Source organism: Pleurodeles waltl, chromosome 3_1 (assembly GCF_031143425.1).
Source record: "Pleurodeles waltl isolate 20211129_DDA chromosome 3_1, aPleWal1.hap1.20221129, whole genome shotgun sequence".
Lineage (NCBI taxonomy): Eukaryota > Metazoa > Chordata > Amphibia > Caudata > Salamandridae > Pleurodeles > Pleurodeles waltl.
Window position 1 is genome coordinate 255,401,983 of NC_090440.1, and position 27,925 is coordinate 255,429,907.

General features: G+C 43.3%; 1 protein-coding gene across 1 annotated transcript in view; it reads left to right on the top strand.

Moving 5' to 3' along the window:
* The first annotated feature begins 218 nt into the window (after positions 1 to 218).
* The window catches only part of SLC28A1 (solute carrier family 28 member 1), a 320,021-nt gene continuing 292,314 nt past the window's right edge, over positions 219 to 27,925 (top strand). The window contains exon 1 of the mRNA XM_069222341.1: positions 219 to 317. The gene's annotated coding sequence lies outside the window, so the exon portion shown is untranslated. The remainder of the gene's footprint in view (positions 318 to 27,925) is intronic.

The window sequence follows — 27,925 nt, forward strand, 5'->3', positions numbered from 1 at the left end:
TTACTATGCTTGATTGAACAGTCCCAGATGACTTCCTTTAAAGTCAGAAATGGACTTGGACTAAGAGGGCAAAGTGCAAGTGGGGGAGTGCCTTGCCAGCTGAAGTGCCAAAGTCTTTTTTCTTCTTTCTTTCCAATCTGAGCGGGCTATCTTTCAGAATATTCTGAAAACAAGGAAGTACCTGTGAATCACCATGAGGTAGGCTTTGCTGTCATTCAGTTACACATTGGCCCTGATCTTGTGAACTTCAGTCCGATGGAGTGAAGTGGACAGGAACGTGCAAAACACGCAGCGTCGGAGAGGAGCAATCTCATCAGGTAGTAAATTACTTTGATCTCTCGCTATCCTCGGAGTTTCTCAGTTCATCGTATGTTGTATCTTAAATTAATTGAATTTGGCTATGTATCCGAACCCGTAACAGCATGTTTATGTAGCGCTTGGAGCTCTTCTACCTTTTTTTCTAAACACTCGCATTAAACAGCCGTGCACACTGACCTCTGGCATTGTGTAGGAACGCCTGTTTCTTTAATAACTGTGTAACCCATTCCTTCCCCTAGAAATCAATGATTTGAATTGCTATGAATCTGCTAAGTCGCTAGAATGAATGACTGCTTTGGTGAATTCATGATTCTACCTTTTTTAACCTGGTTATTCTTCTATGTCACCTTTGAAATCAGTCACTGCAATACTTGCCATATCCATGCATGTAACCTGTGAAATCAATCACTGCCAAAACTGGTTAAATGAAGTGTCTCACTTGTGAAGTCAATCATTTACGGTCGTGTTTTAAAGAATATGTAAAATGCATTGGGGTCGGTCGGTCTATCTATCTATCTATCTATCTATCTATCTATCTATCTATCGATCCACACACACACCATTGGACAGACCTAAAATCCATTGAACAGTCATAGAAGGCCCCCCTCACACACACACACACACATGTATGTGAATGTAGAGTGCACATTGTTGCTGGAAACGGAGTATCCTACGTCCCTATTGAATGTGTTCCTGTAACCACTAAGCTCAGTGCCGCTGTGGACAGATATGTAAATTAATGTGGAGCATGGAAGCTTTGCACTGGTTCAGGATAATGCTACCCTGATGCTGGGCAATTCTGCAGTGCCATTTTCTCTAATGACCATAACAAAACGTTTGCTGTACTGACCACTGTAAAAACAATATTGCCAATTGTAGTCAATAACTGTTCAGGACTGTTTCAAAACTGCCTGGCCCAAACCAAAGTAGCCCACCAGGAGCCTAAAATTACACAGAATAGGTGCCACAACCAAAACCTCACCACAGAGTCCAGGAAGGTGCAAGTGCTAAGGCTTTTGAACATTCCTGGCTTTTCTCACAGTACTGAATGGGTCAGGTTTATGCGGTTTGGAAGTCTAAACAGCAAGTAGTAATTAATTAAATCCTTAGATTAGAATATAACCTTGTGTGAAGACAATCTGAAATGAATCACATAAAGCGAACAATAAAAGTGCTAATTTAAGGCAAGGCCATAGTTGTAGGCTGACAGGTATCTTTCAAAGTTGAAGAGTATGAGCAGTAGTATATAACCCTTTTAGAGACTGGTAAATAGTTGTTTGGCACTGAAACATTAACCCCTTCACTGACAGGCCTTTTTCCCCTCGGGTGCCAGGCAGTTTATTCAGCTATTTGGGGCAGTTCGTGCTTAGGCCCTCATAAAAATTTTGTCCACATAAGCTACCCACGCCAAATTTGTATCTTTTATTTCCAACATCCTAGGGATTCTAGAGGTACCCAGAGTTTGTAGGCTTCCCTGGAGACCACAAAGAAATTAACCAAAATGCAGCAAAAAGTTTGTTTAAAAAAAAAAAAACGTAAAAAAGGGCTGCAGAAGAAAGCTTGTGTTTTTACCCTGAAAATGGCATCAATAAAGGGTTTGCGGTGCTAAAATCACCATCTTCCTTGCTTTCAGGAACAGACAGACTTGAATCAGAAAACCACATTTTTTAACACAATTGTGGGCATTTTACTGGGACATACCCCATTTTTACTATTTTTTGTGCTTTTAGCCTCCTTGCAGTTAGTGACAGAAATAGGTATGAAACCAATGCTGGATCCCAGAAAGTTAGACATTTCTGAAAAGCAGACGAAATTCTAAATTCAGCAAGGGGTCATTTGTGTAGATCCTTCAATTTTTTCCAACGAAAAAGTAACAGCTAAAATAAAAATATATTGAAATCGAGGTGAAAAAAGAGCCATTTCCGGCCACGTTTTCTTCTATAACTTTTTCCAGCTATGGCAGATTTTTGAAAGCAATATACTGTTACGTCTGCTGGACTATTCTGGTTGTGGGGATATATAGGGCTTGTAGGTTCATCAAGAACCCTAGGTACCCAGAGCCAATAAAGGAGCTGCACCTTGCAATGGGTTTTCATTGTATTCCGAGTATACAGCAATTCATTTGCTGAAATATAACGAGTGAAAAATAGGTATCTAGGAAACTTTTCTATTTCCAAAATGGGCACAAGATAAAGTGTTGAGAAGCAGTGGTTCTTTGCACATCTTTGAATTCCGGGGTCCCCATGCTAGCATGTGAATTACAGGGCATTTCTCAAATTGGCGTCTTTTTTTTACACTCTCTCCTACATTTGGAAGGGAAAAATGTAGAGAAAGACAAGGGGCAATAACACTTGCTCTGCTATTCTGTGTTCCCCAAAGACACCCCATAAAAATGGTACCGCACTTGTGTGTGTAGGCCTAATGCCTGCTACAGGAAAGGCAACATGGACACATTACATTTTTACATTGAAATCCAATGTGTTCTTTGCAAAGTGCCTAGCTGTGGATTGTTGGCCTCTAGCTCAGCTGGCACCTAGAAAAACCTACCAAACCTGTGCATTTTTCAAAACTAGACACCTAGGTGAATCCAGGATGGGGTGACTTTTGGGGCTCTCACCAGGCTCTGTTACCTAGAATCCTTTGCAAACCTCACAATTGGGCCCAGAAAAATACCTTCTCCTCACATTTCAGTGATAGAAAGTTCTGGACTCTGAGAGGAGCCACAGATTTCCTTCCAACCAGCATTCCCCCAAGTCTTCTGATAAAAATGGTACCTAACTTGTGTCTGTAGGCCTAGTGCCTGCGACAGAAAATGCCCCAAAACGCAACGTGAACACATCACATTTTCCCAAAGAAAACAGACCTGTTTTTTGCGAAGTGCCTAGCTGTGGATTTTGGCCTCCAGCTCAGCCAGCACCTAGAAAAACCTAGCAAACCTGGACATTTCAGAAAACTAGACACCTAGGGGAACCCAGCGTGGGGTAACTTGTGGCACTCTTACCAGGTTCTGTTACCCAGTTGGCAAAAAACACTTTTTCCTCACATTTCGGTGACAGAAAGTTCTGGAATCTGAGAGGAGCCACAAATTTCCTTCCACCCAGCATTCCCCCAAGCCTCCCGATAAAAATGGTACCTCACTTGTGTTGGTAGGCCTAGTGCCCGTGACAGGGAAGGGTCCAAAACACAACATGGACACATTATATTTTTCTTATGAAAACTGACTTGTTTTTTGCATAGTGCCTAGCTGTGCATTTTGGCTCTAGCTCTGCCGACACCTATGGAAAGCTAGCAAACTTGGACATTTCTGAAAACTAGACACCTAGGGGAACCCAGGATGGGGTAATTAGTGTTGCTCTTGTTGGCTCTGTTACCCAGAATCCTTAGTAGACCTCACAAATTGGCAAAAAATACACTTTTTCCTCACATTTTGGTGCTGCAAAGTTCTAGGATCTGAGGGGAAACTTCCATTGACCCAGTGTTCCCCCGGGTCTCCCGATAAAAATGGTACCTCATTTGTATGGGTAGGCCTAGTGCCCGTGACAGGACATGCCCCAAAACACTTTGTTGATACATCAAAATGATCAAATACAAAACTACGTGTTTTTGCGAGGGGCACCTGCGTTTTTGGTCCCAGGATCAGCAGCTATCTAGGGAAACCTACCAAGCTCAAACATGTCTGAAAACTAGACACCCGTGGGAGTCCAGGGAGGTGTGACTTGCGTGTATCCCCCAGTGTTTTCTTTCCCAGAATCCTCAACAAACCTCACATTTAGCTAAAAAATCACATTTTACCACATTTCTGTGTGAGATCACCGCACTGGCACAAATTTCCCACCACCCAATGTTCCCCTTAGTCTCCCGGTAAAAATGATACCTCACTTGTGTAGGTGGGCCAAGTGCCTGTGACAGGGAAGAGACAAAAACATGTAAAAAATGAGGGGGAACCAAAGCGGGTCCAAAAGGGCAGTTTGAAAAAAAACATTTTTAGGCTGACAAGTGGGGCAGAATTTTTATCGGTAAAGATGCGACAATGCTGGGTGGTAGGAATTTTGTGGATTCCTGCAGATTCCGGAAGGTGCCGTCACATAAATGTGGAAAAAATGTGTGATTTCAAGCAAAGTTGGAGGTTTGCAGGGCATTGTGAGTAAGAAAATGGTGCGGGTGCATGTGAAGCACACCAATGTGGACTCACCCAGATGTTTAGTTTTCAGTTGTGTCTAGGTCTTGTAGATTTTCCTAGATGGCAGCATCCAAGTCCAAAAAGTGAAGCCCTCACCATTCCCAGTGGGACGATTTTGAGAGTTAGACAAGCACTCATGGCCCAAATGTAAAACCAAAACCCAAAATAATCAAATGCTTGCCGTGGGATAAGATGTTTTAGTGTGCGGAGGGAGAGCTGAAAGACTGTTACCCCCTTCAGGTGCGATGCCGATAATGGTTGGTAGCCACCACCCCACTATTTTTTTCTTTTTTTATATATTCCCTGGCATCCAGTAGGCTTTCTGCTCTCCCCGGGGAGTGGATCAGGGTAATAGCCCCATCCGCCCACTGGTCGGCAGAACAACTTTGTCACCATTTATTTGGGGTGGGGTATGGCCATACCCCCACCTTTAAAAAAAAAAAATCTTTCCTGGTGTCTTGTGGGCTTTCTGCCCCCCTTAGGGGCAGATGGGCCTTACAATAATAGGCCGATTTGCCCCCGGGGGGGCAGAAATGGCCAACAGTAATGTGCCCCCATGGAGAGCGACCCCTGCCCAAGGGGCTACCCCCAAACAAAACACACACACACACCAATCCCTGGTGCCTAAGTGGTATCTGGGCCTAATAGAAATAGGCCGATCTGCTCCCAAGGGAGGCAGAAATGGCCTAAAATAAATTTGCACCCAGGGGAGCAACCCTTGCCTAAGGGGTTGCTCCCCATCTGGAAAACGTTTTAAAAAATAAAATCCCTGGTGTCTAGTGGTTTCTGCTCCCCTTGGGGTCAGATTGGCCTAGGAATAATTGGCCGATCTGCCCCCAGAAATGACCTAAAAATATTTTGCCCCCCAGGGGAGCGGCCCTTGCCTAAGGGGTCAATCCCCTCCTGTAAAAAAAAAGGGTAGACTATCCCTGTTGTCTAGTGGACTCGATTGCGTGCTGACTTCATCAGACGTCACTGGGGGGGTGAGGAGAGGTCAGGGGTGTAAGGGAAAGCGATTCCCCTTCCATCCATGACAGGGAGACGGGGTTGGGAGGCTCATGGGGGGGCGCTAGCAGCACACGGTGACCGTGGCCGAGGACGAGACCAGCTCGCCCCAGGCACCCAAGGGGTTAAAGAAAGGTGCTGTTTATGACTGGAAATGTAGCAGCATTTGTTATTATCTCTAAAGTACCTACAGAACTTACGGAACACCTGGAGAACCATAATCATCTGGACACCTCCCAATCAGGATTCCGCACCAATCACAGCACTGAAACCGCCTTGCTGGCAGCCATGGACGACATCAGATCACTCCTAGACCAAGGAAAAATGGTGGCCCTGATCCTACTCATCCTTTCAGTAGCATTTGACAGTATCACACATCATCCTAATCAAAAGATTAAACATCAGAGGAAACACCCTGAAGTGGATCGCCTCCTTCCTCACAGGGAGAACCCAGAGAATATGCCTCCTGCCCTTCATTCCAGAACCTAAGAACAACATCTGTGGCGTCCCTCAAGGTTCATCCCTCAGCCCCACTTTGTTCAATACCCACATGACTCCCTTGGCCAACATTTGTAAAATCACATAAACTAAATATAATTTCCAAAGCTCATGACACCCAGCTCATCCTTTAAATATATGAAGACCCCAACACCACGTTAACAAACTTCCACAATTGCATGACAAACATCACAGAATGGATGAGAACCAACTGCCTCCCACTCACAGACATGATGGAGGTACTAGTCTTCGGAAACACGTCCCCATGGAGTGATGAATGGTTGCACCGAACTAGGACTCCCCAACACCAAACAGCCACACCTGCAACCTTGGCATCATACTGGACAATAAGCTAATCATGATAAAACATATCAATGCAGTTTCTTCCTCCTGCTTTCTCACCCTCTGCATGCTCTGCAAGATTTATGAGTGGCTCCCCATTGACACTAGACGCACTGCCAACTGGACTATGGAAATGCACTCTATGCAGGTATCACTGTGCAACTCCTCAAGAGACTGGAGACAATACAGAATTTGGAAGCCAGGCTCATTCTTGACCTCCCCAAGCGAGCCTTCATCACCCCCACCTTAAGAAGCTGCACTGGGTCCCCGTTCAAAAGTGATGCCGGTTTAAGATGTTGAACCACGCCTTCAAAGCCCTGCACAACCTAAGACCAGAGAGCATCAACCACCGACTAAATTTCCATCTCTCATTCAGACACCTGCACTCCCCCTCCCTCTTCCTTGCCCAAACACCCTGCATACGTCGCAGCAACAATGGAGGATTCTCCTTCACCCACCTCACCACAAAATCTTGGAGCAAAATCGCACTACACCTATGGACCTCATACTCCCTGCTGGAACTCCAAAGAGGGTTCAAGATGTGGTTATTCGAATGAGCCCTGGCAGCAGCAGCTATAAGCGCCTGGGTGATTGGCCAAGCTAAACAAATCCATCTGGATTGGATTGGATTTGACTGAACATAACACAGTAATGAAGCACAAAGAAAAATGACCACACAACACAAGTATAAAGGCAAAACAAAACATTTAAAACAGAACACTGCACACATTTTACAACATAATAATAACACAATGCAATAACACAGCAGCTCAAAAACCACACAACACATCACCACTGCAGTAATATGCAACACAAAAACAAAATACAAAAGCAAACATCCCAACAAAACAGCAATACAATCTAAAAACACATCAAAACCAAAAGTCACAGCACAACAAAGCAGCAAAAACACAATACAGTAGCACAATACAATGTAACACAGTACAACCATTAAACCACAGAATAGCGACAAGCGAACACAACACAAGAAACACAGCAGCATAATGCACAGCACTAACATACCTTTACAACACCCCTGCAAAGAGTCAGAATGAAACACAACATTACAAAACATAAAAAAGCAGAAACACAACACTGTAATATCCCACCAAAACACTACAGCCCAAAAACACAACAGAACCTAATAGAATCACAGTTGTGTGCTGTTGTTTTCTGTTGAGTTGGTGTTATGGGTGTTGGGGTGTTCTGTTTGTGTGCTGTGCTGTTAGCTATGTGGTAATCATGATATGCTGTATTGTTGATTTACTTTTCCTTGTTGCCATTGTGTTAATTTGTTTTATTTTATTGTGCGTTGTGTTATTGTGTATTATTGAGTTATTGTGCTAAATGCCTGTTGTTGTGGTATATTATTGTAATATGGTGGTGTAACAATCATATGCTTTTTAAAGGTGTTTAAACCAAGCACTTTCTTACTTACGACTAAGGGCATGTATTCACACCAGTTTAAATGACTTCACAGTCTTCTGCTGGCACTCTCATAAATAACTCTTTTCGGTTACCGCCTCTCATTGTCAAGCAACTGAGAGAACTCCTATGGAATGCTTTCTGCCATTGCTTTAAGTGGGATGAAAAAGATGAGCATGGTGGGTCTCTAAAAGGAGCATAGTAAAAGATGTGTCACTAGGAATCCTTTACAAGAAATGTTGCCTATGTGATTTAGGTAGTGGCATGAAATATACCGACTAGAGGACCAATGTGCTTCACACATCATTTCACCACAACAGTGTTTTCAGTGTCTGTCAGTGTCTGTCAGTGACCTTTAAGCCATTTCACCCAGATATATCCCTCAGCAACAAATGTAACCTAAATGAAGTCAGAACTGCTACCAGTGCTTGTCAGCAGTATTAAATAAGTAGCAACAATAATATTGCTGTGAATACTTAAAATAAATGTTTCAATTCTTTTAATATGAGACTGTGATTTATACATAAATAATGTGAAAGTAGAGATCTTCAGAGCGTCTCAATCTCTCTGGTTACATCACTTTCCTCTGCAGTATCTCACTCTGTTCGACACTGAAGATCCTTTTTCTCACCACATTTCTGAAATCCTCTGCATGTTTATTAACAAAATAAAATATATTTGTGAATCACAAAGTTGGGTCGCCAGGGGATCCCCCAACACCTTCAATTCACAAAAAGCTAGCCAAGCAAAGACCAGATTACATTTTATAAGATTCCCTAAACAGCAGTGGTTCTTGGTCTCTTGACTAACTTTTGTCTTTATTGGAGACTGGGGACTCCACTGAGTCATTACTGGAAGCCGCAAACCATGGCCCAAGCATTTTGAATGATTTGAATATCAAAACAATAGACAAAAAAATACAGAAACAAGCATTCATCAAACAAATACACAAATGGTTAAATATGTTATTTAAAACATCAAACAATGTAAAAAAAAATCAAATGTTTGATTTTAATGGGAAGGTTTGAGTTTTTTTAAATTCAATTGAAGCTACTCATCATCCATATTATATTCCAATAGATCCAAATACACTCCTTCCAAGAACCAATATGAGGTACCAACTTAATTTGTAGCCTCTAATTTCATTTTTTTCACATTTTCAAAACAGTTTACATTTTTTAATTTTACATTTTGCTTCTTTAATTTATATAGTCTTAATTAATCTGTTAATAATATGTAATTTGCTAAGCAGTCATGGACCCCCTGAATAGTCATCGAGGACCCCTAGTGGTCCCCAGAAAACAGGTTAAGAACGACTGCTTTACAGTATTCCAATGGAGACCATATGATGACACAGAAACAAAAGGTTACAGAGGTGCATGATTATGAAAACATGAGAAAGTACACAAACGGCCATCAGATAGCTGTAGAAATGCAAACATTCATCACTGGGCAAGTCAATTAGAAATTTCTTGCTTCATAAACTAACTATGGAACCATGGCTTGCATGTCATAGGCGGGCACAGCTTGAAGATATGAGTAGCATAGTCAGAAAAATAACTGCAGCAGTTTCAGTTATGCCTAAGCAAAATGTTGAAATCTCTCCCTTGTGCACATTTTCTTTGTGCACTACCTAGGCAAATCAACTATAGTCAAGTGATTCACTTTCTGGGACAGTTCACCACTAATAAACTCAAGTGGCCCATACTCTGATTTCTCATCTAGGTGGTCATCAGTTTCAGGTAACTTCAGGGGGTAGAAGAAAGAGGTTTCTCTATTTATAGTAATGTGGGAAATATACATACTATGCCAAGTATATTGAGCAAAATGAGTATGTAAAATGCCACTAAATGATTGTCTAAGGTCTTCATTCTCAACCCTCAAACGTGCCTTTCAACCTAGACCAAATACTCTACCTATCAAGACTAAAATGTAATTATTTTATATAACTCATTGACACCTTCACAGATATGATCAATTTGTTTGAGTATGCATAAAAACATTTGGTAGATTTTTATCAAAATAATTGGTAGAAATTAACAACATTCTGATCCTACATCTGCACAGACCCAGCCCTTGGCACCCAGTTCCAAATTAAGAGCTATTCAAATTTGTAAAATTACAGTGCTTCAGGCATCAATTGATCTGATATCATCTCTATAGCTGTAGCTGTTAAGTTTGTGACATCTTCTATAATCGTAGTCACTTTTTGAATCTCAGGCCATATATGATTATTTCTGCGTGCAAATTACCTTTTGCAATTTGCAACCACTAAAACAATATTTCAGAACTAAGCAATGTGCAAATATGTTGGTTCAGAAAATTCTGATTCAGGTCGCAATCTAACCTACCTCGTTAAATATTCACAAGGTAAATCACAAGTCGTGACTACCTTTACTTGGAGGCCATCACAGGGATGGTGGCTTGCATCATATCTTTGATTACCTTTCAATAATATACACATTTTTTTAAATGTAGCCAGGTTTCCATAAAAAAAAGCTTATTTATTTTGTCTGTTTGAAAGTTGGTAGTGGTCTCATCAGACACTGCCTACTCCCCAAAGAGCTTTTTTTTTTTTTTAAATGTGCAGCGGAGAAGTGGTCCCTTAGGGGCCCCTTAGTTTCTACACATGGGTTACCACACCAACTTTGGGGTCGGTAAAATGTAAATATTTTGTGATGGAATTTAATTTACAAATCATTGATACATGTGATACTGGGTCAGTATTTCAAAGGGGCACCTATAACATTCCCCTTCCAGATACTGAATTAATATCCATTCGGAATCCTATTTTAGGAGTCAGAAAACATTTTCTGGCTCCTAAAATGGAACTAGTTCATAGCAAAAAGCGTTTGTTTTAATGGTCGCAATCACTGGATCACAGCATTTGCTTTGTAAATCTGGCCCCTCAGGCACTGACAATCCTAATCCATTCATGATACACAGAACAGCAAAGAAGCAGGCAGTTTTAGATATGTTTCTAGGCAGTCTCTTCCAGATTACGGTGCAGGCATTCAAAAGCACTTGAAGCACTGAAAGATGCAGAGTGCTATGTTTACAACCTTTTGTTTTTTAATCACTGCTCAATGTGTCAAAATGTCTGGCCTGCAAACACTTTTAAGCACTTAAGACACAGTAAAGTATCAGAAAGCTTTGTTAATGAGATTGTGCAAAAGGAGAACTAGCTATTGGGCTTCCGTATGCCAGATTTGTAGATATACCTTGTGGGTGATCCTGCATGATTGTTTGGGGATTCTTCGATACATCAGCTTTGACTGTGGTCATTTAGACCGACTACATTGATGCCATGGATGTCTTTAAGTGTTTTTACAAATAATGTAATATTGAGTACCTAATCAGTGCTGTTCCCAGTAAAGATAAGTACATGAATATATGGCCCATCGTGGACCCGTTTTAAAGTCAGTTTTTGATTACTCCATGTCTGTGCACCGGCATGGCCCTCCCCATTTAAATCCCTGACTCTAGCAATTTAGAATGATTCCCAGCAGGACATAAATATCCACAGTTACTGCAGCAGATCCTTCTATGATACAAGGCTCCAAAGTGCATTTGAAGTAATAGCTGATGTTTATTCCAGGCTTGCTTGGTTACTTAGGGTTATTTAGCTGATCAGAGGATACTTTAGGGGGCAGAGTACACTACTTGCAGGCTAATGACTGGGCTAAATATTAATTGCAGAGGTATTCTTTAAAGGGACTAATGGCTAAATACATGACGTTAAATTAAAGCGATCTTCACCATCTGGCTCCTTGTCAAAGGCTTATAGTGGTGGAGAGACATGCATCACAATACCCTCCCAGGTGAGTTGCGTGCTATGCAAATACACATAACATAACAGATGGTGACAACAGCTTTACAACGGATCTGTTGTGCTCTGGTCTGAAACCATCATCATAAGCAATAGCAGGATTGGTGGTCTCAGGCTAAATGAATGAGCATGCTTGGGATCCAGACATATTTTGAGCTGCAGAAAGAGAGGAGGATACTAGGGGATTCATAAAAGGAAGTAACCTACAGAGACTTGCAAAGCTTGTGGTGCATACATCAAAGAGACGAGAAGCGATGGAGCTAGGATGTAAAATAAGCTTTGAGGTGATGTGACAGCAGAACTAAGAGCAGAACCAGCTGGCTAGACACAAACAAGGTTCTAAGAGAAGCATCCCTCCTCCACAACAGATGTGGGTTAGAAAGTCAAATCCCACCCCGCAGGATGTCTCAGAAAGGCAAAATCGAAAATCTGAAGAGGTGATAATAGAATTTCCAAAGAGCACACACTTCACTTCAAGCTAAATCTTTGATTTAACCTCTTGCCACATCAAACTTGTAATCTAACTCTGAGTTGTGGTAAACAAGGCAAATAAACAGACCTGTATCTTCTGCCTAAGATTGCCAAATGGATCAAAGTCCCAGTTTCGCTCTCTGACAAGAGTGCGCTATTTAATTCCACCTGGCCTATCCAGAGACTGTAAACAGTTTGTCCATTGTCTACCATAGTCGGTAAAGTGACCATGTGACTGAGGAGAGGGAGGAAGAAAAGAACCTTACAAAGACACTGCCTCAAATGGAAAAACCTATTCCCAATCCCAACTGTCGTCCTGTGTGCAATAATGGAAAGGAACGTCTGGTAAATTAAGCGTGCCTAAGTGCTTTTAATAACAGGTGATGTCATTATCCAAATCCGTGGTTTTTAAATTATGTTCATCACAAGGATCTAAAGCTGATTAAAGGCTGAGCCGCACGTGCCCAATTTCAAACCTGTGACAAGTAGGCTGCTCAATACTCTCGGCAAAATGCACAGTATACAGCGAGCACATTAGCCAAATGAGATTTCTGACATAAAACCAAGCAATGTCAAAAGCAATAGGTCTGACTTTTTGCTAGCTGAGGTGTTTGATAATACTTAGTCGACTTTCTATGGTGCCCCAGCTGTCCTTAAAAGAAAATCTGATAATGAAGAGACATAGTGGACCACAACAATATGAAAATTGGCAGTAGGGTCGCTTTTCCAAACATTAACAGTATCTACATTTGCAGGGCTAAACTGTAATTTGAAAGAAAGGTGCTACGAAGAGGAGTCACAAGATTACGTTTGTATTGCATGTGGTGAACTTAAAAGGCGTACACAACAAAAATAGTAGATACTCTTGACAAATGGTCAGTGCCTTTATTGCATCTTGAATAAAACCTATGTACATGCATGTCTTTACTTTGTTAGCAAAAAAACTGTAAATCCCACAACGATATTTTGTCACAATATCGGAAACATAAATATCGTGGGACAGAATGTCACGTCAAATATATTGAGGCCCAAAATATTGTGAAGGTACATTTCTACAGGTAAGTAAAGTTTTACTATATATAACTCTGCATATAAATCTACGCACATGTTCCTTAATTTTATATATATATATATATATATAAATATATATATATACATACATCTCTATATATATCTTCATGATATGTAGATGTGGAGTTAGGAATAGTAAATCTATACCCCCTTTTTGCACTTACCTACTCAATATTTGTGTCCTCGATATTTTTGACACAATATTCTGTCGGTATTTGTGTTTCTGATATTCTGTCAGTGATCCTCCAGCAACATGCTATCATGAAAGAAAGGTGAAGTAAATAAATGTGCAAGGCCAATTAATTTATTGGAAATGGCCCTTTTTGCAGGGTTATCCCCAAACCTTTCGCCTTCTTCCTCCTATTTTTTCTGACCTGTTTTTACTGGCTTTCGGCCTCTGAGTACGTTACCACTGCTAACCAGTGGTATAGTGCAAGTGCTCTGTGTCTAAACTGTGATTATGATTGGTTATCCCTGATTGGTATATTTGATTTACTAGTAGGTCCTTAGTAAAGTGCACTAGAGGTGCCCAGGGCATTTAAATCAAATGCTACTAGTGGGTCTGCAGGACTGAATGTGCCAACCACGAGTTGCCCTTTAAACATGTCTCGGACCTGCCACTGAAGTGTCTCTGTGGGCAGTTTCGAACTGCCAGTTCGACCTGCCAAATGTACCTACTTGCCAGGCCCAAACCTTCCCTTTTACTACATGTAAGTCACCACTAAGGTAGGGCCAAGGCAGCCGCAGAGGTAGGGTGCAGTGTATTTAAGAGGTATTGATAAATTTGTTTTTCACTACTGCAAGACCTATCTCTCCCATAGGTTAACAAGGATCGCCTTTAAGTACCTTGTAAGTGCACTTTCCCATTGGGAGCAGATAGAGATATTGGGTTTGGGGTTTCTGAACTCAATTTAAAAATACATCTATTGGTAAAGATGTTTTTTAGATTGTCTGTTTGCAAATGCCACTTTTAGAAAGTGGGCATTTTCTTACTTAACAATTCTGTGCCTCTGCTTGAATGCTGAATCCATGTCTGGGTCAGATTGACAATTGAGCTGTTTGTGAATTCACTCTAGACAGTTTCAAAAAAGGAGCTGAGGTGTGTCCTACATATCCTGAGAGTCTTCCTGGGCTACTGCGGGAGGGTGGAGGTGTCACCTGCCCTTGAAAGGGTTGTGTCTGTCCCCTCACAATACAGTCTCCAACCCCCTAGCATGTGGCTGGGGCAGGGCAGGGAAGTGGCACATTCTTGTGCACTAGAAAGACTTTCCTTTAAAGTTTGCCTACTTCAAAGGCAGAAATAAGTATAAGTAGTGGAACAAAAACACCAGACTTTTAGATTATCTGGATCAAGAGGAATCTCTGCCAAGGAAAAGAGTTTGATGCTTGAAGAGGACCTGCCACTCTGCATGTTTCTTTGCTGTTCTGGCCTGCTGCTTCTGCTTCTTCTGTCTTAAGAAGGAAAGGGCTGGACTGTGCTTTCTGACATCCTGATTGCAAAGTTTCTCCAAAGGCTTGGACTGAGCTTGCCCCCTGTTCTGAAGTCTCAGGGACATCAAAGACTTCATCTGACTGCACCAGGGCTCTCTTGTTGAGACCCCTACCCTGCCAAGTGATGCCACCTCCAGTCCCAGGGCCCTTAAAAGGAGAAGCTGGTGAACCCAAGGTGAAAATCAACACACTGGAGCTTAGTGGCAGAAAAATCGACACAGCACCTGAACCGCGGCTGAAAAATGTATGCAGCACAGGTGAAATCGACTTATCACCAGTTCAGCGCAGATTCATTGCTCCTGTGCATCCGGATTTTCAACACATCGTCCCAGGGCGCTAAATCTTCACCATCACCACACGGACCTGAGGCTGCCTGCTCGGAAATCAAGGCATCCTTTCCCTACGAGGAAAGAATCGACGCATTGCTTACCAAGCGGAGAAAGAATTGACCCACGGCCTTACTTGCGAGTAAGGAATTGACGTATTGCTTGCCCTTCCGACACATGCGCACGTCCGCGGTTTTATGTCTGTAGCATATCAGGGGCTTTGTGCTGAAACAACACATCCATTGTTTCCTATGGATTAGGATTCTTTTTACTTTAAAATTTGATATCTTTACTTGTGTATGTTGGATTTATGTCTATTTGGTCTTGTTTGATTTAGATAAATATACTTTACACATTGCTCGGAGATAAGCCTGACTGCTTTTGCTAAGCTACCAAGGTGGGGAGCAGGGGTTATCTGAGCTGTGTATCTCCCTTACCCTGAATAGAGTGAGGGTCCTTCTTTGACAGGGTGCAAACTGACTGATAACTAGAGACCCCATTTCTAACATAATGTCTGTGTTCTTCTAACAGACTAAGGTATCCAAAGAATACACACTTTCTAAACAACAAAGGTATGAACCAGAAATTAACATGTCAGTGTGTCAGCAAATACATAGCAGAGCAGACATTAACTCAAGTTTAATAAAGCGACTGCAGGATGCTACACAAACCAAACCTAATGCGTACACTACAGGTCTAATGTAACCATCCAAGAAATGTAATTGCCTTGATGGTGCAACCCATCAATGCAAGCACAACAATAAAAAACATAATGGCTAATGAGAACTGACCCAACAACCACACCCTCACTGTACCTTTAACTGTACATTTTTGAAGACTTAGGGGGTCATTCCTACCCTGGCGGTCCGAGACCGCCAGGGTAGGGGACCGCGGGAGCACTGCCAACAGGCTGGCAGTGCTCCTAAGGGCATTCTGACCGCGGCGGTATGGCCGCGGTCAGAAAGGGAAAACTGGCGGTGTCCCGCCGGTTTTCCGCTGCCCTGAGGAATCCCCCATGGCGGCGCAGCAAGCTGCGCCGCCATGGGGGATTCCAACCCCCTCACCGCCATCCTGTTCCTGGTGGTTTCGACCGCCAGGAACAGGATGGCGGTGAGTGGTGTCGTGGGCCCCCGTAAGAGGGCCCCACTTTGAATTTCAGTGTCAGCATAGCAGACACTGAAATTCGCGATGGGTGCAACTGCACCCGTCGCACCCCTTCCACTCCGCCGGCTCCATTCGGAGCCGGCTTCCTCGTGGAAGGGTGTTTCCCACTGGGCTGGCGGGCGGCCTTTTGGCGGTCGCCCGCCAGCCCAGTGGGAAACCCAGAATGACCGCCGCGGTCTTTTGACCGCGGTACGGTCTTCTGACGGTTCCCGCTTGGCGGGCGGAAGCTAGGAATCACCCCCTTAATGACACATAATCTCCCAAATTGCTAAAACTGTTTGTAGCAAGTCCTAAATATGTAACTCAGAACTGGAAAGATGAGCTATAGGAACCAGTTCTATAGCATGACGTACTATTTAAAGTGTCTACTCTTACTTTTTTAATGAGAGGTGAGAGATGTTTTTGTACCCAATTAACTTTCCTCAGACCTCTAGACTACTCTCACATCTGTGAAGCTGTTGGTTAGCTCATTTATGTCTCCCTTTATTATTCTAGAAGAATAGTCCACTTCCTAATGCAAGACATTCCTTGCAAAGCTCTAGAAATGTATTATAAAAGCAGTTTGATTTTCCCTTTATGTCCTCTGCCTCCATACATTCTTCCCTAGAAGATGGTCCTGCCTGACCATGTGCTTGTCGTGTTTTTGTGTGTCTATCCTTGGGGTAAGCACCTTGTGCATAGGCAGGTTTGGAACTCCAATGTTTCATCATCCTTAATAATCACAGCTCACACTACCCTCCTAGTAGCATTCTAGGTGCAGCACTGTGTTTTATCAAGACAGGCACATGAGCCAGATTAAGAGTACTTGAAAGTTTCTCAAGCAAGGAACAGTGAAAAATTGTTTATTGTACAGATATTAAAATCCATTACAATTTAAAACCAAGAACAGTCAAATAGTACAGTACACAATTGAGAAACCCAAGTTACTGATGAGCATGGTATTGGAATCAGACATGAAATACATGATAAGTACCTAATTGATTTGTCCAAATTGACATTATTTAAGAACAAACCCATAATAAAGGCAACCCAGTAGAGAAGGTATAACATTGCACATAATTATAGTTAAAATTGCTTCTGGGCCCTCTGGCAGGCCTAACACCCACCTAGTAAAAAGTGAACATAAAAACAACAGTCGTCAGGGCCCTTTTAGTGCTTACGTGCATTGGTTATTCTTCTGTAAAGTAACAGCCAACGGATATTAAAAACAAGAGTGCACAGTTGAAACTCAATGGCTATACAAAATTATTTCAAAACCCAATGAAGCAAGAGCAAAAATTATTTCCACACATTGTTAGTCTGTACTTGCAGTGCCCCAGAGGAATTTGGCCTGAGCAGCCCTAATTAATTTAATCAACAGAACATCCAACACTGTGTTCCTAGGGTCCAAAGACATAATAACAGCCTGCTGACAGGAGCAGGCCCCCAGTTCATTCCACTTATTCCACAGCAGGTATTTGCGCTCCTGAAGCAAGGATGGACACAGGCAAACCACATGTTCAAGGGATTCTTCCCCTCTGCCACAGCCCCTGCATGTGACACCCTCCCCAGGACTAACTGCCATGAGGGAAGATGCTTCAAAAAAGCCTTTACCCATCCTTAAAGCCATGAATTTCTCTTTCAAATGGATGCTATAAGAGCAGGAATGGGGTAACTGGTTGAAATGAATTGATAAACGCCCAAGCGTGCTTACGTTTAGCAAGGAAAGCTCGATCAGAGTGGTAAGACCAAAGCTGAGTACTCTTTTTGACACCGAATTTAAAAAGGGGTTAAGAAGGGTTATTAACCCAAAGATCCTCAGCACTTAGTAGCTGTCTGAAATAAGTCAAAAAGCGGTAGTGGGACTCTTTCGCCTCGGTCGCACAAATTTCAAACCACAATACTGACTCCAAACTACCCACCTTGGCCCAGCGCAACTTATGAGAAAGTTTCAGGAAGGCATCGGTACCTACTGCTTGCTGGTCTAAAAGACTAATTTCCAACCACACCTGCTCAAGAGATGCGGATTGAGGTAATTATAAACCCTCTTATAAATCTTAATGACCAACCTATTTAACAGACATGGATCTATACCCAGCATAACGTCTTGACCATAAGACAATCAGGGAGTGATCTTAGCTCTCATAACTTTCATTAGAGGGAACAGGTTGGGCCCCCTCAGAGTTCTAAATAACTTAGAGAAGCCCACTTGCAGAGCTACAGCTTTAACTTCAATCTCCTTCCTGTTCCTGTCAAAGCAACCCCTCTTGTCAAAATGCACCCCCAAATATTTATAAGACAAATCTGAAGTAAGTTTGTTGCTCCGATAATACCAACCTGATTCCCCGCTTGCTTTTCCTGCCAAAGGAAACCACTTTAGTTTTGAGAAGGTTTACTTCCAAATAAATTGTGGCTGTATAAAGAGCAAGTTGGTTGAGCAACTGTTGAAGGCCAACACTGGTATAGCTAAACATTGCCAAATTGTCAGCATAAAGCAAATGTCTAAACCAAAGTCCACCGATCTTGGGAGAATGAGAGTTAACAGCATCAAGAGCAGGTGCCAGGTCTGCAATAAACAGATTGAAAAGCAGGGGAGCAAGCACGGAACCCTGCTTCACACCACAAAAGGTGGGAATTTTTCCTTGAGACAGAGTGGCCGCCTCCTAGTTTAATGCGGACTTAGGTATCTCTGTGTAGTTCTATGATGACTCCCAGGAGCACAGGTGAAATTCCCCAGTTTCGTAGTTTAACCCCCTGGGAACCCCATCAAAAGCTGCTTTAAAGTTAACAAAACAGCAGTGCAACACAGAGCCTGATAAGTTTGCATTATCCATCAGAATAGACAGGGCTAATAAGTTGGTTGATGTACCTGATGCAGCAGAAAACCCCATTTGGGAAGCAAGAATTAGGCCCTTCGACTCAGCCCAAGGTCAAAGATCTTCTAGCAGATGACTGGTGTAGAATTTAGCCTCATTATCGAGGAGGGCTATCAGCTTAAAATTAGCTGGATGTATTGGGTGAATTATGGCGCCACACCAGGACTCTGGAGTCCTCAAGGACAAGACACAGTAATCAAAAAGATCCGCATGCTTATCAGCCCAAAAAGGGGTATCCTGTTTAAACAGATCATCTGCAGAAGACCCTTGGGGCATGGTGCTCTGTCCCGTTTTGCCTTGGAAATAATGCAATGGAGATGGGGCCGGGAAAAGATTATAGCTTCCGAGGGGGGAAGCAGAGATACTACAGGGTGAGGCTGCAAGTCAGCCAAAGTTACTCTAGAGAGATAAACCCCCTTACCTTGCTGGTTTCCATCAGACGCATTTACTGAGAAATGTTTAGTCAAAAAGGCAGTCCAATCACCTTCTGAAATATTAGCAGTGCCTAGCCCCCACTGGTTCTTTGTTAGATTATTGATAAGACCCCAAAACTTTCTTGAGTTCGAGTCCTTGCTGGCACTTATAAGTTTTGCCCAAAACAAGCAAGGAACACTTGTTCATACTTCACACCCATTTCTGAAGGGGCAGGACAGTTGCCAAGCACCAGTGAGCTATATCCCCTACTATAGTCCACCTACAATCCACACCTAGACACACTAATTTTCTTCCAAATGCCCAGCACTACTTTCGTAACAGAAAGCACAGACTTATGACCACCATATAACATGGACCACACATTTATTATGATCAAACCCATAAGTTGCAATGTGTAGCTGGATCTTCTCTGTGTCCAAAGAGCCAATCAATATAAGAGTATATTGGGACACCCAACAATACAACTGAACATCTACCATAAGGTGCACACAATCATATACCGATTGGATACATCTATTAAACACCATGCAGAGCACCCCAACTTCCAGGGGAAGGTGTGGAAATAGTCAAACTCCCAAGAATGGAGATGGGGCAAATTCCAAAATAGAAGGTCCCTAAGTAAAGGGCTTGCAAGGGTGCCAAGTTAAGATACCATGTTTGGGATCCCTACTGTTTTGCATCTTTGAACATCTGAAACGATCCCAAGACCACGGCAACAAGAGCCTAATGTATGCCAAAAATGCATATCCTTGGAGCATTTCTTGAAGAATCACACTCCCAGAAATCAAAGGCATTCTCAAAATCTACTAAAATGAAGGCTGAGGGGCAAACTGTTTACGCACATGAGTGAGAGCCCTATGTAACAACTCATGTTGGCCATCACAAAACCATGTTTGGTCAGGGTTGACCAAAGCACCAACCACTTTCAGCAGCTGCATGGCTATGGCCTTGGTGAGGATATTAGCTTCCACTTTTATGAGAGAAATCAGTTGGAAAAAGTAATTTCGCTCTTGCAGGTGCCACGGCATAAGCATGACCGTGACACACACACATTTGTGGCTACAGTATGGAAGGGCTATACAATTAACAGTTCAGTTGGGAGACCCTTCAGGCCAGACATTTTCATAGGCTGCACAGAGGAGAGGGAATTAGATACTGATCGACTATGAATGGGAGATCCAACAGTGTGCAGCTATTGTTGTCAAAATAGCAAAACAACAGGAGAAGACCCATAAACCCGGATAAGATCAGGGTAAACAATGGTAACACACAACAATGCCTCATTAGGTATTGATTTACCTATTTGTAAAGAAAAACAATTACACAGATTTGCACCTCTTGTTCAAGAAGTTTTTCTTCCTTGTGACCTTCAAACCTATGACTGCTGTGTTGGGTTGACGCGCCTCTCAGTTTCCCACAACCTCCATACCCACGACTGCTGCGCAGTGTACACAGGCTTTAGTTTGACCTTAATTTTAGGAATTATCGGGCCTTGTGTGGTTTTCCTGCTGTGACCGTTCGGCACATCACAGGACAAACTGTTAGATCTTAAATGTATTCATTTTAATGTTTCCCGGTGATTCATTCTGCTTCTTTACTAGCTTTCCATACGTGTGATTGACTGACACATGCTTTACATGTTTGGCATTTTTTGCCTACTTTGGGTCTGGATATTTTCCCAAGTTGACATGAGGCATCACAATTTGTGAGGACATTTTTCGTTACTTACGGCAGTCTGCCTCTTGTTTGTGCATCCTTGCCTTGATGATGACCTAAAATCACTATGGTCAAAATGCCTTCTGCCATTCACATCTTTTATGACAGGGCAACACCATAGCCCCCCACCCACTGAGGAGAAACTGGAAGTTCCTCCTTCCTTTTCATTCCTTGGCACGCCCCATCCAGGAGTGTAACATAAACCCCATATTCTCCTTCAGCCCCTCCAGTGTATGGGGTCCCCAACCTTCATAGAGCCTCCATTCATCCTAAAATCTAGGAAAAATTATGAAATATGAGAGCCCCTGGGGCCCTCACAACATGCTGCTGGTGACCCGTCATTTTGTGTCACACCACTGGTCAGTTCCGAAGTCTCACAGAAATGCACTTTACTGTTGAAATTCACTTTCAACCTTGCAGGATATATATCAGTATATAGTCTAATTTCATTGTACTACTGTTTTATAGCTACAGAGGACTTCCACTGCTGTCGAACCAATTTTGTGGAGTGCTGAAAAAAGCAGCACTCTTAAACAACTGTAAAGCACATCTCAGTTGTGACGAGTCATAAGATAGATAGCATTTTGGTCCCGTAGTTAACGGTTAGAGAGCTTGGCAAGAGCATCGGATACATGATAGATATGGAGGGATAATTCACAGTAACATTGAAGGCACAATTATCTTGGGGTAGAGAGTTACAGACCCCCCTGATGGACGCGGAATGGGCTAAGGCCTGTGCGCAAGTTCAAGAGATGGCCAGCACTGCTAGATTCAAGATGACACACTTTAACGAGCTACACTGCACATATCTGGTTGCCACCAAAATACAAAGGATATATCCTAACAGACCCTGGTCCTGTCTAATATGTGCAGAGCATGAGGCCGCGTTCCTGCACATGGCCTGGACATGTATCTACTGGTGGGGGTACAGGTTTGAGGTGGTTATATAGGTAAAAATAAGTACCAAAAGTATCCCTACAACTATTGGGACTCCGCTCCCTACTGACTATCATCCCCAAATCCATACAGGAGAAAATGGCACACAAATTAAGCATTCTTCTACTGAAATGCTGCATAGCAATACACTGGTTATGACACCGGGGATCCAATGTCCTGAAATGGTTTCAGAATATGATGGAATGTGCCCTGGTGGAAGAACTCTGTTTAAAATGATCCAAATGAATAATAGAGGCAGGGTACTTAAAGGAGCCAGTGGAAATGTCGAACTAACTGGCAGGGAATCTTGTAATTGATAATGTGCAAATGTGACCCATACAGTATGGCTTGTCTGGAAAAGGAGGGTGGGGCGGATGTGTGGCTTGTCCTTCTGAGTTAACCGTGGAGGTCTGGCAAAGTGGAAGAAGAAAGGGCCTCAGTATAGAGATCTGCACCAGTCTACAAAAGAAAGGTCTGCAATCATGAGGATGACCATACGGTGCTGGGAGGTTGGTGTGGACTCAAGATGAAAATTAACAGATGTCTATGTATTGCAACTATGTAAGGTGAATTTGTTTATGAGCATGGATTGTTAGTTCTGTCGATGTTTGGTATGACTATCATGTTGTACAGCTTTACTTGGAAAGTTGAAAATAAAGACTGAAGTAATTGTAAAATAGGAGAATAAGTCCTCAGGGGGGACCAAGTTCATAGGCCAGGTGGATAGAATCTGTTCCTGTTGGGGGCCCTCTAGTCACCTATGGACTCCTTGAACCCTCTGGTTGGTTGCAGTGAACTCCCTTCTACATCTACAGCCCCATCTGGCAGATGCTTAGCAGAATCAACCAGACACTGATGCAAGAAGAATATGGATAACATCAATATCACCTTACACCTCATTGGTGTTGGTGGAGAAGAGTGAGATACATATCCACAGCCCCAATCTTCCCATCTAATGAAGCCCAGGTGCCCTGTACTACAAGTAGAATTACAATTGTGGAAGAGGCTGCTGCTATTCTCGGAAGGAGAGGCCTTTATATCCAACCCAGGGCCAATTTAATACATTTTCCAGCTTACTCTTCTGCAATGACATGCCCTCCATTTCTTTGACCATTGTGGGAGTGTCTCCACAGTAGTTAGGTACATGAGTGAGGCACCCAGCACATGAGGAGGTCACAGACAACCCATGTTGTTTGCAACCTTCGGAACCCTTTTCCATAGCATAGGACCGGGTAAGTATTGCTTTTACACAATCAGCTTCTAAAACTTGAGAGCAACACAATTATCAGAGGAAGATGGGTTGTGCAATCGCACATGAGCAAAGGCTAACATTTTTCTACTCCTGAACACCAATCAGCAAATATAATGTTTTGCAGACATGACAAAGAAACTGAAATTGAGAATTTTAAAAATAGAGACTTTTTAATTTAGACATGAGCCAGAAAGGGAAGACTGCGGCCAATAGAGTTTCAGGCCAATAGTTAGCCATAAACTCCCTCCCTACACCACCGCACTAACCAGCAATGTTCTGAGGCATGTCACATCAAGTAAAGGGTGAGGTGGCGGAGAAAAGAGGTGTCCTGTTGGAGGGTGGGTCATTACTCGTGTGGCCTGCACAAGTAATGGGTCCACACTCGACCACCACTGGGAACCAAACACCCCATTGTAGCGCTTGACTCTCATATGGTAGCATTGTAGAGCAGTCCAAGGCTTACTCAAGGTAGGTGATGTGGGCTCATAATCACCATTCACACCCAGACAAGAATAACACTCAATAACTGATTGTCCAGTCTGTGCTTTTTCTTTTGATAAAGCAAAAGTATATTTATTATACACACACTACCCAATACTATGCAACAACGTACAAATATACACATGCTGATAGAATTTCTTTTGGATGTGTCTGGTATTCTTTCTTATCTCTTCCAAAGGAAGATATAACCCAACAACCCACATGGCAGAACATTCATTTATATTCCAATGCAATATTTGACTGCAACTTGGAATGAGAGCACCTAATACTTTCAATAAACAATATCTACTTTGACCACTAGTGGCTGTCAGTCTCAAAACTCAAATGAGCAGCAAAAAGGAGCATGTCTAGGGAGGTTGAAGTGGCAGTTAGGATTCCCCTCAACATGATCTATGCAGTCGCCAAGTTTCACCATATTCCACATTGAAACACCCAACATAAAAATGATGCACAGTTGGCACAGTGCCTAAAGGACATCACTTGGTTGTTAATCATAATGTAATACCATCTTAGAGGGTGCCATTTCATATGACCATTCACAGGTCATATCATTGGCCACAATGCTGTAGCTATACATTTTGATTCACATTTCGCATAAATGCTACCATTTTAACCATAGTTCCTAAAGGACTCCATTTCTGTAACAACACATGAAATTACAGCATGTCACCCCTAGAGGGTGTTCACCACTGTAACAGTTGGTATTTATCCCCATTCTGGACACAGAGACTGCTGCCGTGATCTCCACCCACAGGGGGCACAGTTCCACCACCCTCAAACAAAAGGTCCAACTGGGACTGGCTTGAAAACACATTGAAACCCTTGAGGTGTTATCATTTCCAAGTCCTCTGAAACTGAGGGTGGGGACAGATGATAACTTCTTGGGGTTAGGCTGTGCTCCTCCTGCAACTCTCTCGGCACTTGGTGATGATTTTGATGGGGACCCTGCTGTCCTTGGGGTCACCGATGTGCCAAAATGCTGTCCTCCGGGCCTTCCTACATTTCTGCCTCGCAAGCCATTATGGGACACTCCCTCACAGTGTGCATATTAAATGAGCAGCTTTCCCACTGCTCTTGATAGAGCTGCTGTGGTGGTTTCATTCATGGGTTTTGTTGGGGGGGTAACTGGTCGCACCCGGACACCATGTGTCCTTCACATCTTTGGAAAACAGCTTGGGGAGACCACCCCCAGCTGCTCTCACCGGGCCAGCAACTTCACACACTACTGAGGGAGCTGGCTCTGCGTTTGGTGTTTGCCCGCTCCAGGGGACAGATGCGTGTGGTGTTGCTGCCGGGGGGCTGCATGTGGGACTGCGGCAGCACTCCCCCCTACTTCTCCAGCCAACGGGAGCCCTGGGATGGGGTCTGGGGCCCCTCTCTCCCTCTTCATGGGGGATGCAATGGCATCCCCGAACTTGGCTTCATTGTGGGGCCTTGGGATGGGGTCTGGGCCCCTCCCACAGTTTTGAGGGAGCATGACGCCACTCCCTCACTGCCGTATTTCACGGGGGATGCACAACAGTGTCCCTCAGCTCCATTCTTCTCGAGGGCAGCCCCCAGGTTCCGGCCCACCCTGGGGACAACATTGGAATAGGCGGCGTAGACCTACTCCCTTTGCTGATGGTCCTCCCTGGGAGGGTTAAAGGTCATGTTCTTCCCTCGAGGATATCTCAGGCCTCAACTCAGTAGGGTGCCATTCCCACTGACTCCCTGCACCAGCCTTTCATATGAGTGCCTTCTTTTCTTCTGGACAGCATGCTCTCCTTTCACCAGAGCCCAGTATTTCCCCCAAATGATCCTCAGGGGAAAGAAAGGGGCCAGCTTACATGGTCATGGGGAATGCCCCGCTGGGACAGGAGTCATTCAGGGGCAGGGATGCGCCTCTGTCCTATCCTGATGTGCCACATCACTTCTCCGCCCCTGTCCCAACCTTCCTGAACAGACTTCTGGGATAGCTCCAACAAATGCTTTGTCTAGGAGTCAGTTGCCACATATGTTTGGAGAGACCTAGCCAGTCCTCCCTGACATTCCAGAAAAAAATCACAGTGCACCAGATAGTCAGAACCGTCCTTTCACAAGTTCCCCCATCTAAGATACTGCTGTCTGCACTTAGGGTCAGATGTAGCATGCATTTTGCATGGTGCAAACTGCGAAAATCGCAGTTTGCGCCATGCAAAATGCCGAATGAAATGCTCATTCACAATTTGCGAGTCGGTACCGACTCGCAAATTGTGAATGCGACTCGCAAATAGGAAGGGGTGTCCCCTTCCTATTTGCTACTCGCATTGCTATGCTAAATTGCTTTGTGACCACGAATGCGGTCGCAAAGCAATTTGCAGTTACCACCAGTGTCAAGGAAAAGCAGATACAGACATGGAGGTCTGCTGTCTTCAGCAGGCCACCATCCCTGTGAGTGCAGGGACTCGCTATGGGGTCGCAAAATGCGACTCACCTCATTAATATTAATGAGGTGGGTCTTTGCGACCCCGTAGCAACTCGCAGAAGGTGTCTGAGACACCATTCTGCATATGCTTTTGCGACTCGGAAATTGCGAGTCGCACGACTCGCAATTTCCGAATCGCAAAAGTATTTCTTGCTACATCTGGCCCTATATCTCTAAAGGGGATAGGGGCATGTAGAGGAAAGGTGAGAGGCTACACAGCACTAATTCCCCACCCACTGCTAGGCTCACCCCTTTCCACACTAGGGGCTCTAGCCATCTCAAATGCACATGCTCTGAACTCCAAGGAGCAGGTTTGGCCCGACGGGCCACACCTGTCTTATCCAGATATCAAACCACTGTGAAACCAGAGTCAACAACTGTGGCTGAGCAACTCTGGCTGCGGAGGAGCAATTCTTTGTGACACTTGGACCCAGAAGTCCAAAACTTGAAAAGTAAAGGAGGTGAGGTGTCTTTCCCAGGCTGCCACAAACCTCACAGCAGATGCTCTTAAGCCTCTGTCAAATATGAGCCATTGCTAAACAATAGATGCCACTTTGCATCTTTTTCCATTAACTAGTATTAACTATTAGTAGACAATAAGAAACAGGACTAAACATGAGGTCTACAGACCAATTTACCTCCAGTCAATGAGAACCCTAGAACTACATTGGACACCCAGATTCAAAACATCCTATAGGACCATACAAATGGGAAAAGTGTACCATTAAGATTCTCGTAAAATAGCATAACGAAAGGGGAGGTGCTGTCAATGGTGTAGCAGGTTTAGACACATTGGAGACCAGTGGTCTCAGGATCCAACTATACCCTGCTTATGGATACGTTTTACAACCTACCTGGAGTCAGGGTGGCATTTTCCATGCTTGTATTAGGGCCTGTACACTCTTGCTACACCACTGGATCTGTTGACGCACTGGTATTTTGTCAGATATATTGTAATCTGTTTCCACGCTATGAAGGTTTCTGCTGTAATGACATTGACCAACTTAGGCAGAGGGAAGATTTCTGCACCCTAAACAGTGCTCATCTTTAACAGAGAGATAATGTGGTTATGGTAATGATCGGCTTAAACTTATGGGAGTTTTCTCTGGCTGTAAACATGGGAGCTCTCTACACTTGTGATAGTTAACTTCTTGCACCTGGGGAGCTGCATGTAATTATTGAAGTGTTCTGCTTATTGACAAGGAAGCTTATACACTGCAGAGTCTGCTAAAGTTCAGCCATTATGCGTTCACAAACAAACGAGTTTCCAGCAATTCGGTAGTGTATTTTCCACACATAGCGGAGCTCTGCAGTGCTCTGCTTATCTACAAGATGTGCTATTTAAGTTAATGTATGATCTATTTACACACATGAAGCATTCCTCTTACATGGAAGTAATGGAATCCCTTAAAGATGAATGGGTTGTTTATACGGAAATCACCCCATTATGCCCTTTATTTATTATGCACTGTTATCTTCCTTAGTAGCAACATATCATTTTCTAGAGTTCCCAGGTTTCCTAGGCATGTTAAAGAAAGTGGCACAGATAATTTCTTACCATTAGAACCAGGCAAAATCTGTACTTTTCGATTAATAGAAAAGGGGCATATTCTGACAGAATATTCGCTGTCACTTGGTGTAAAGTTAAGATGTATTGTCTCCGGGGG